The 11,662-nt window shown below is 44.4% G+C and overlaps 1 pseudogene; it reads right to left on the reverse strand.

Moving 5' to 3' along the window:
* Window positions 1-7,215: 7,215 nt before the first annotated feature.
* LOC101105797 (heterogeneous nuclear ribonucleoprotein D-like) lies at window positions 7,216-7,937 on the reverse strand (annotated as a pseudogene).
* Between the last annotated feature and the right edge of the window lie 3,725 nt (window positions 7,938-11,662).

Genomic DNA, 11,662 nt, shown 5'->3' on the forward strand with positions numbered 1-11,662 from the left:
TAGCAAGGCTCGCCTGAGCTTTTGGAAGGCCTCTTTCATTGGCGCAGTCCATTTCCAGTCTTTGTTTTCTTTGGTCCCTTCATATAGGGGCCTGGCCTTTTTTTGCAAACCCCAAGATCCATAACCGGCAATATCCCACAGTTCCCAGAAATTCTTTCACTTGTCTAGGGTTAACCGGCTCAGGGATCTGGAGGATGGTTTTTTTCATAGCCTGTGTTAGCCACCTCTGGCCCTGTTTTATCCTATAACCGAGGTATGTAACCTCTTGCTTGGCAATTTGGGCCTTTTTGGCACTGGCCCTGTAACCTAAAGTCCCCAAGGTTTGGAGAAGGTCACCTGTTGCCTCTTGGCACTCTTTTTCTGTAGCCGCTGCCAGCATAAGGTCATCAACATATTGTAATAAAACAATGGTAAGGTGTTCAACCCGATACTCATGGAGGTCTTCGTCCAGGGCCTCATTAAATAACGTGGGCGAGTTTTTGAAACCCTGTGGTAAGCGAGTCCATGTCAGCTGCTCAGGGGTCTGACCACCGTCTTCCTGCCATTTGAAGGCAAAGATCTCTTGGCTTTCGGGGGCAAGAGGCAAACTGAAAAAGGCATCTTTTAAATCTACAACAGTGTACCAAATGTAGTTTGGAGGCAAGTTGCTTAGCAATGTATAAGGGTTAGGAACCATAGGATGAATATCATTCACCCGTTGGTTGACTTTTCGTAGATCTTGAACCGGTCTAAAATCAGTTCCCCTGGGCTTTTTCACAGGCAACAGGGGAGTGTTCCATGGGGACCGGCACCTTTTTAGGACCCCAGCGTCTATGAGGCATTGTATATGAGGAGTAATTCCTTGTCGAGCCTCTTGACTCATGGGATACTGTCGTACCCTTACCGGGAAAGCACTGGCTTTCCACAATGATAGGGGGCCTCTGTTTGGCTGGTCCCATTCCTACTGTTTTAGCCCAGGCCTGAGGGTATCTTTGAACTCATGGTTGTACTTCGGGGCTTATTGTCGCTGGGGCCTCTGGCAAGTAGAGTCTGTATTCATCTTTTAATGCCAGAGACAAGACCTGAAGAGGATGCCCGGTCCCATCTAAAACCGACACTTGTCCGTGGTCAAAATGAATTTGGGCATTTACTTTAGACAGTAAATCCCTTTCCAACAAGGGCGCTGGACACTCAGGTATCACCAGGAAAGAATGGGTCACCTGGTGGGCCCCCAAGTTCACATGCCGTTTTGTAGTCCATCCATATTGTTCAGTCCCAGTTGCTCCCTGCACCCAGCTACTTTTCTTAGACATGGGTCCATCTTTTTGGTTTAAGACTGAGTATTGGGCTCCCGTGTCCACCATGAAGCCAACCGGTTTCCCCTCCACATTTATAGTTACCCAGGACTTGGGGAGGGGCTTCGAGCCCTGACCCTCCTAGTCGCTATCTTCACCCACGTAGAGGATATGACTATCTGGAGAGGGAGTCTCGTTCTTAGGGTTTTGGGGCCCTCTTTTAGATTTTTCTTGGGGCATTTATCTTTCCAATGTCCAAACTCTTTACAAAATGCACATTGGTTTTTCTCAAGCTTACGCCTTGTCGTTTTTTCTTCAGTTTTTGAGTCCAATTTTTTTCCTTTCTGGAACCTGTTTTTGTTTTCAACCCCAGCAAAACATATCTGGGCCAGCTCTTTTTGATTTTTACGGTTTTCTTCAGCTCTAAATTTTCTTTTTTCTCTTCTAATGTGGTCCTCTCTCTCTTTTGGGGTCTCTCTATGATTAAAAACTCTCTCGGCTGCCCTCATTAGATCTTGCAAGGATTGTTCATTTAACCTCTCTATCTTCTGTAACTTTTTTAATATGGGGGCTGCTTGATTTTACAAATGCTAACATGACTCATAACATGCTCGTGACTCATCTGCCTGTGGGTCCATAGGGGTATACTGTCTAAAAGCTCTCATTATCCTTTCAAGGAAGGCTGCTGGGCTCTCATTTGGTTCCTGCCTCACTGAATTTATTTTGGCCAAATTAGTTGGCTTCCTGGCGGCCACTCTAAGGCCGGCCATGAGAGTCCGGCGGTACACTCGGAGACGCCCCCCCCACCAACCACCCGGGGGAAGAGACTCCGGCGCGCCCCCCATGGCGCGGGGGTGGAGCACCAGGAGGGGGTAGAGTGCGGCAACGAGGGCTGGCTCCCTCGGCGAGCGCTGCTGCCAGGGGGCTGTAACACTCGGGGAGGGTGGACCCACCGCCGCAAGACAGCGGCTCCCCACCCCCCAGCCACCTTTTTTTTTGCCAGGACTTTTCAGCCATCCTGGAGCCAGTGGCAGCGTACAGCCGCGGTGGAAATGCGCCCGGCGCCCGGTCGCCGGCCGGGGGGCGGTCCCCCGTCGACCCCACCCTTGGCCCCGCCCACCTACCCCCGTGATCTTCCCCCCTTTCTCTTCCCCCCGCCCCCCCCCCAGCCCGGAGGCGGAGGGAAGAGTGGCGAGGGGTCAGGAGGAACAGGGAGCGGGAAAGATCCACCGGGCCGCCGGCACGGCCGGGCCTGCCGCCAGGTTGAATCCTCCAGGCGGACTGCGCTGACCCCACCCGTTTACCTCTTAACGGTTTTACACCCTCTTGAACTCTCTTTAAAGTTCTTTTTAACTTTTCTTTACGGTACTTGTTGACTATCGGTCTCGTGCAGGTATTTAACCTTAGATGGAGTTTACCACCCACTTTGGGCTGCATTCTCAAGCAACCCGACTCCGGCAAAACCCGGACCCGGCATGCCAGGGGCCATTACCGGCCTCATACCGTTTACGGGCCTTGAACTCTCTCTTTAACTGCCTGGATAATTTGGGGATTGAAGGTTCCCTCTTGTGGCCATCCGACGTCAAAGGTGGGCCACTTGGCAGAACAGAAAGTCACCAGTTTGCTCTTCTTCACCAGTAACGAAAGATTCTGAGCTCTAGACTTGAAATCAGAGAAGTGGTTAATCATAAGAGATAAAGGAGTAGAAGTTGTTTATCCCATGATCACAGAAAAGTACACTGGGAGCCAACACAGCACACAAAGAGCAACGCAGACACCACAAATAGACAAACAGATAACAAACGCAAGGTGGCCACAGACAATGCACTCAATCTTACCTGCAGGATGTTCACAGAGCCAGCTGCCTCCCCAGCACGAAACCGGGCCCTGACCTTACACTGGACTTGACTTGCCTCTGCACTTTACACCCAGATGCCTCCCCAGTACGATACTGGGCCCCGGACTTAATCTGGGCTTCTGCAACGTTATCACCGGTGCTCAGAGTTCTTATCTCTTAACGAGGTTACTCCCTTCTACCAGGAGAGTTGTCCTCCCTGGCGGGACGGAGATCCCGGACGAGCCCCCAAATGTTATGCTCTGAGCCCGTATCTCTGAACCGACCGAGAGAGAGCAAGTCCACCACGGTAATGCAAGGGCAAGAAGGGAGTTTATCTCTAGCGTGCTAGGGCCCAAGTCTCATCCCACACAAGGGAATCCGACAAGAGCCCCGAACAAAGGAGTATGGCGGCTTATATACAGGCAGTTCTTTGTCTCAGTTACAGGAGTAGCTGGTGTTACATGATTGGCCAGGCACGATGAGCGCATATCCTGTCTCTTTCTGGTAACCATGACTCAGGTCCTAGAGCCCGTCGTTTGGTCCCTAACAGCTATTACTTCACTGAACTCCAAAGAACAAGTTGTGTATTTGGTTTGCACCTCTTCCATAATGAATAATATGGTAGATTTCAATTTGAGATTTGCTTTCCTTGTAATATATCAGTTCAGCAGGGGAGGCTGTGGAAAGGGAGACCCATAGCCTTCACTGCCTCAAATCAAGATCACTTACACCTGCCAAATAGAACTTGACAACTGTGAACAACCAATTTGGCTTAGGTCAGTTTACAAACACATCCTTGATGACTCATCATCTATAAATAATCTCAAACCATGGTTTTCTCTCAAGGGTGATATTTCAGACAGTCTTATTGGATAGATCCCTTTGACATCTCTATATAGTCATGAGTTGAAGAACACTCTAAGGTACCTGAGACCACATCTGTTTTTACCCACTATTCTATCCTCTGTGTGTGCCATGTAATAGGTGTTCAATAAAAACTATTAAATGTATGCTTTAATAAATGAATATGTAACACATTTTAGCCAGAATGTCCCCAAGTCCAAATCTTCCAACTTTCATTGGGAAAAAAAAAAGAAATCTGCTGACTCAATTTCCTGCACTACATACTCTGGAAAAACCCCATGCCCTCTCTGAGATTTCAAGAGATTCCCAGGGGCCCCTCATGGCTACCTCTGGCTCTGACTTCTTGTTCTTGCTGAATTCTCTCACGTCTCTCCTCCCATACAGTTCTCATCCTTACACTATATGTAGGACCAAGTATGAAGCCTCCCCTTTTATCTGCAAAACATCACCAATCCAAGGCAGTTGTTGATTGCTACTGAAGGTTTTTGGATAATAGAGAGGAATTACTGCCAGCCCCCAAAAATAAATAAAACTTAGATATTAGACATCTCTGTTCTCATGTTCCTCAGCATCCCTGAAACAAGGAACTTCCTACTGCTGAATTTCCTTCTCAGAAGAGTGACCCTGCCTCTGGCTCCCAGAGCTATAACAGCCTCTCACTAACCTTCAACATCAATCACTAACTTCCCAACGTTGTCTTATACAGGGAAGCCTAACTCTTTTTGATGCACCATCTCCTGTCTAGGCTGAGTTTTTGCAAGGAAACTCGCCTGTTTAGATGTTTTTTCTAACCCAGGAATTTATATCTCTCCCTCTAGGCCATGCTCTATACCAGAGCACTTACTGTATATATTCTATGAGCCAGGTGTCTTAATAGATGCCAGGATATAAAATGAATAAGAGCTTTCATGGTGGCTCAGCAGTAAAGAATCCACCTGCCAATGTAGGAGACACAGAAGATGCGGGTTTGATCCCTGGGTTGGGAAGATCCCTTGGAGAAAGAAATGACAACCACTCCAGTATTCTTGCCTGAGAAATCCCACGGACAGAGGAGCCTGGTGGGCTGAGATTCATGGGATCACAAAGAGTAGGATGACCTAGCAACTAAATAACAAAAAAAGACCAATAAAATATAGTTTCTAGGGAATTCCCTATCCGTCCAATGGTTAGGACTCTAAGCTTTCACAGCTGAGGGCCTGGGTTCAATCCCTGGTCAGGAAACTAAGATCCCACAAACCGCACAGTACAGTCAAAAAAGAAATATACATATATAGTTTCTATATTAAAGAGACTCAGTTATCATTTCTTAATCTCAATATCTCATTTCCATGACCCAGCTGTCTGCTTACATTAAAATGAAGTAAAATGAAGTCAGTCTCCATCTTCAGCTTTAACATGTTGTACTTTGTTAATAGCAGTCAAATTGGTTATACATATTAATCTCCAAACCCCCCTATCCCTTCCCTCCACCCTTCCCCGCTGGTAACCATAAATTTGTTCTTTAAGTCTGTGAGTCTATTTCTATTTTTGTATATAAGTATATTTGTATCATTTCTTTTTAGATTCTACATATAAGGGATATGGGATATCATACTTTCCTTTCTCTGTCTGACTTACTCCTCTGTCACTCAATATCACAATCTCTAGGTACATCCATGTTGTTGCAAATGGCATTACTTCATTGTTTTTAATGGCTGGGTAATACTCCACTGTATACATGTACCACTTCTTCCTTATCCATTCCTTTATCAATGGGCATTTAGGTTTCTTCCATGTCTTGGCTACTGTAAACGTATTGCAATAAACACTGGGGTGCATGCATCCTTCCAGACCATGTTTTCCTCCAGATGTATCCCCAGGAGTGGGATTGCAGAGTCATGTGGCAACTCTAGTTTTAGCTTTTTTAAGGAACCTCCATACTATTCTCCATAGTAGCTATACCAATTTACATTCCCACCAACAGTGCAGGAGGGTTCTCTTCTCTCCACACCCTCTTCAGCACTTACTGTGTGAATTTTTTGATGATAACCATTTTACTGGTGTGAGTTGATATCTCATTGTAGTTTTGATCTGCATTTCTCTAATAACTAGCAACGTTGGACATCTTTTCTTGTGTCTCTTGGCCGTCTATATGAATTCTTTGGAGAAATGTCTATTTTGGTCTTCTGCCCATTTTTTGATTGGATTGTTTGTTTTGATGACATTAAGCTTCATGAGCCGTTGGCAGATTTTGGAGACTAACCCCTCATCAGTCACATCATTTGCAAATATTTACTCCAAGTCTGTGGGTTGTCTTTTGTTTTGTTTCTGGATTTCTTTGCTGTGCCAAAGCTTTTAGGCTTAATTAAGTCCCACTTATTTATTCTTGTTTCTTATTTCCATTATTTTGGAAAATAGATCAAAAAAGATACTGCTGCCATCTATGTTTGGAGTGCTCTGCCTATGTTTTCCTCTAGGAGTTTTATAGTGTTTAGTCTCAACTTTGGGTCTTTAATCCACTGTGAGCTTATTTTTTGTATGGTATTAAAGAATGATCTAATTTGATTTTTTTCCATGTTGTAGTCCAGTTTTCCCACCACCATTTGTTGAAGAGACTGTCTTTTCAAAATTGTGTTGTCATGCCTCCTTCATCATAGATTAATTGACCATGGGTGCATGGGTTTATTTCTGGGCTCCTGATCTTGTTCCATTGATCTATATTTCTATTTTTGTGAGAGTACCACACTGTTTTGATGACTATAGCTTTGTAGGAGAGTCTGAAGTCAGGGAACCTGCTTCCTCTAGCTCTGTTTTTCCTTCCTCAAGATTGTTTTGGCTTTCCCTGAAGCATTTTCAGGAACGGAGGACAAGAGACCAAATGTTATCTCAGTGCTCTTATCACTCAATGAACTCCAAGGGTTTAGGGAACTGTAAGACAGAAACTGTGGATGAAGACCAATATATATTTCTCATATATTCTGATTATCACCTGAATGATCAGATACATTTTTATAAATCACAATATCATAGGTACTCTTCTAACTTCCATATCTTTCATCATAATATTTGGTTTGGGGTTTGACCCTGATGTCCACCATGATCCTAGTTCCACCTGGTCCACCAGCAGCAGCTCCCCTTCCTCCCGTTGCTATTGTTGCTTGTACATCTCTTTGGGTTGTGCTTTTTTTTTTTTAATTTACTCATCACATCCCACCACTGCCGAGCGTTCCTTGGACTTCCCTGGTGGCTCAGATGGTAAAGCATTTGTCTACAATGCGGGAGACCCGGGTTTGAGCCCTGGGTTGGGAAGATCCCCTGGAGAAGGAAATGGCAATCCACTCCAGTACTATTGCCTAGAAAATCCCATGGACAGAGGAGCCTGGCAGGCTGCAGTCTATGGGGTCGCAAAGAGTCGGACACAACTGAGTGACTTCACTTCATCACAGAACCAATTTGATAATAGGTGCTTTCTAACAATTTCTTTACTGGCTCTTCATCTGTATATGTGATAAAACAAATCCTCATTTTTTCATTTATTTTTGTATCCATGGGGAGTTCAATATTTCAACCCTTCCAAAATCTCCAAACTATTATTTAATTTGTTCTTCAGAAGTATCTGGGCTCAAGCTACCCACAAAAATCTTTTTAGGAGATTTCTTGCCTCTTAAAGCATTGACTTTTGGGGGTCTATCAATTTGCCATCTAGTTAGTGTTCTTTCACTTCCAAAGTCTTATTAACACTAGCAGCATCTCTGAAAAGCACAAATCCAGGTCCTTTTCATCTTTGAGTAATCGGATCTGTTTTGGTTATGCAGCCTACAGCTTACCAAGTGAGATAAGTATTCAGTCAGGTCTTTCTTGCTTATATACCAACTAAAGGCCCCAATAAACATTTTACTATCATCCTGCTGATCCTTACTGATGTTGATCTTGTAGCCCTCTGCAAATTCTTCTGGGTCATCATACTTATTTACATGCTGCATGGTGGGGGTGCAGCACCAGCTGAGCCTGAGTCCAGGCAGCAGCGATGATGGTGCATTTTATGGAGTTGAATTGAAAATGATGGCAGAAGGGCCCATTCCTTGAATTTTGGGGGGCCTTACTTGCCCTGGAAGAACTATCCCTGTCAGGGTTAGCTAATTCCTAAGGGTAGCAAACAACTTGCCTGTGAACTTTTCTGTCATGTGCAAACCAACCAATACAGGGCTGGTACCCTCAGCCTCCTGTCTGTGAGGGTCTCACAGTCCAGGACACTATCAACCTGCCCCAGTTACCAAGGACCTGAAATCAGACAGCTAGAGACAGCCCCTGTGCCCCAGAGCCCGCTGAAATTATCAAACTAGCCAATCCTAAACCTGCTTATCCTGCTTTACCTCTTCCTGTGGAAACCACAATGAGGGTTCCTGCATAAGATTTCCCCTCACTATCTCTGCCTCCTGATTGACCCTGGTTTCTGCCCTTTGTGCCCCCCCCCCCCCACCCTGATGCTGGGAAAGACTGAATGCAAAAGGAGAAGAGGGCAGCAGAGGGTAAGATGGTTAGATAACATCACCTACTCAAAGGACATGAATCTGAGCAAACTCTGGGAAATAGTGAAGGACAGGGAAGCCTTGGCGTGCTGCAGTCCACGGGGTCACAAAGTCGGACATGACTTAGTGATCAAAAAACTACAGCTTGTGGGACTGAGCACTTTACCTGTGGAATCTGATTCTATCTCTGGGCAGGCAGTGTCAAAATTGAGTCAAATGCTCAGACACCCTGTGGCATCCAAATATTGCTTGTTGGTATGGGGAAGCCTATACACACACACAGGAACTGAGTCTCAGAACCTTGCTTAGTGCCTATAGTGCTGATCACAACTATAGTGGCTATGGGTGGCATGAAGATACTGCGTAGAACTATGGGAAATCTGGATATGAACTAGCATACTGGCAAACAAAGCATGTATGGCAATGCATCTCAAGCAGGAGACAACCACCAAAACAATTTCCAGCCGTACTAGTGGAGGCATCAGAGAAAACAAGAGTAGTGCTAAGCTATTAATGATTGGCCTTCTGTTGATTTAAAATGATTTTGTAAAAGATTTTCTACTGTACAAGACAAAACTATGTCCTACTGTTTATAATTGAAACAGGAGGGAAGGGGGCAAAGTACATTCTTTAAAAGAGTAACATAGCCTGAGGACATGACATAAGATAATAGAACCAAATAGGCCCAAGATGGAAGACAAGTTGACTTCCTTGAGCCTTCAGGATATGTTCATTGTAACAGATCAGCAAGCTAAATGACGTACCTACCAGGGAAAATCACAAGACCATTCAGGTATGACCTAAATCAAATCCCTTACAATTATACAGTGGAAGTGACAAATAGATTCAAGGGAATAGATCTGACAGAGTGCCTGAAGCACTATGGACGGAGGTTCATAGCATTGTACACGAAGCGGTGATCAAAACCATCCCCAAGAAAAAGGAATCCAAGAAGGCAAAATGTTTGTCTGAGGAGGCCTTACAAATAGCTGAGAAAAGAAGAGAAGTGAAAGGCAAAGGACAAAAGTGGGAAAGATATACCCATCTGAATGCAGAGTTCCAAAGAACAGCAAGAAAAGATTAAGACAGTCTTCTTCAGTGATCAGTGCAAAGAAATAGAGGCAAACACAGAATGGGAAAGACTAGAGATCTCTTCAAGAAAATAGAGCTACCAAGGGAACATTTCATGCAAAGATGGGCTCAATAAAGGACAGAAATGGATGGACCTAACAGAAGCAGAAGATATTAAGAAGAGGTAGCAAGAATACACAGAAGAACTGTACAAAAAATATCTTAATGACCCAGATAACCATGATGGTTTGATCACTCACCGACAGCCAAACATTCCTGGAGTGAAAAGTCAAATGGACCTTGGGAAGCGTCACAAAGTTAGTGGAGGTGATGGAATTCTAGCTGAGCTATTTAAAATCCTAAAAGATGATGCTGTGAAAGTGCTGCACTCAATGTGCCAGCAAATTTGGAAAAGTCAGCAGTGGCCACAGGCCTGGAAAAAGTCGGTTTTCATTACAATACAAAAGAAAGGCAATGCGAAAATATGTTCAAACAACCTCACAATTGCACTCATCTCATATGCTAGCAAAGTAATGCTCAAAATTCTGCAAGCCAGGCTTCAACAGTACATGAACCATGAACTTCCAGATGTACAAGCTGGATTTAGAAAAGGCAGAGGAACCAGAGATCAAATTGCCAACGTCCATTGGATGATCAAAAAAGCAAGAGAGTTCCAGAAAAACATCTGCTTTATTGACTACACCAAAGCCTTTATGTGGATCACAACAAACTGTGGAAAATTCTTCAAGAGATGGGAATACCAGCCCACCTGACCTGCCTCTTGAGAAATCTGTACGCAGGTCAGGAAGCAACAGTTAGAACTGGGCATGGAACAACAGACTAGTTCCAAATTGGATAAGGAGTACATCAAGGCTGTTTATTGTCACCCCACTTATTTAACTTATATTCAGAGTACATCACGCAAAATGCCAGGCTGGATGAAGCACAAGCTGGATTCAAGTTTGCCGGGAGAAATATCAATAACTGCAGATATACAGATGACACCACCCTTATGTCAGAATGCGAAGAGAAACTAAAGAGTCTCTTGATAAAAGTGAAAGAGGAGAGTGAAAAAGTTGGCTTAAAACTCAACATTCAAAAAATGAAGATCACAGCATCTGGTCCCATCACTTCATGGGAAATAGATGGCGTAACAAAAGAAACAGTGAGAGATTTGATTTGGGGGAGCTCCAAAATCAATGCAGATGGTGACTGCAGCCATAAATTTAAAAGATGCTTGCTTCTTGGAAGAAGAGCTATGACCAACCTAGATAGCATATTAAGAAGCAGAGACGTTACTTTGCTGACAAAGGTCTGTCTAGTCAAAGCTATGGTTTTTCCAGTAGTCATGTATGGATGTGAGAGCTGGCCTATCAAGAAAGCTGAGTGCCAAAGAACTGATGCTTTTGAACTGTGGTGTTGGAGAAGACTTGAGGGTCCCTTGGACTGCAAGGAGATCCAACCAGTCAATCCTAAAGGAAATCAGTCCTGAATATTCACTGGAAGGAATTGAAGCTGAAGCTCCAATACTTTGGCCACCTGATGTGAAGAAATGACTCATTGGAAAAGACCTGATGCTAGGAAAGATTGAAGGTGAGAGGAGAAGGGAATGACAGAGAATGAGACGGCTGGATGGCATCACCCACTCTATCAATGTGAGTTTGAGCAAGCTATGTGAGTTGGGACATGACTGAGCAACTGAACTGACTGACTGACAGGTACTGTGACTATTCTGAGGTCAACCGTCAAAGGTCAAAAGGTGGGTGGTGGCCCAGTGCCTCAAAACAGTTGCAATAACTCTCCCACTCATAAGCTTATGAAACTACTCAGCCCGTAAAACTAACCATGCCATATTTCGGGGCCTCTCACCTTCTGAGATAGCACAACCCTGTCGAGTATCTTTCTCTCTAAATAAAACCACTTCTTCCCTGTCACTTTGTTTCTCACTGAATTCTTTCTGCAATGAATTCTTTCAGCATTAAATGCTGAAGCTAGGTGTATGATCTCAGTAGGAAGACTGTGAGTTTTGGCTAGATTTGAGTCCCAGCCTCGTTGGTTCAAGTCCCAATTTCAGTTACACAGTTTCATAGTCACCAATTGATTTGCTT

Source organism: Ovis aries, chromosome 1, assembly GCF_016772045.2.
Source record: "Ovis aries strain OAR_USU_Benz2616 breed Rambouillet chromosome 1, ARS-UI_Ramb_v3.0, whole genome shotgun sequence".
Classification (NCBI taxonomy): Eukaryota; Metazoa; Chordata; class Mammalia; order Artiodactyla; family Bovidae; genus Ovis; species Ovis aries.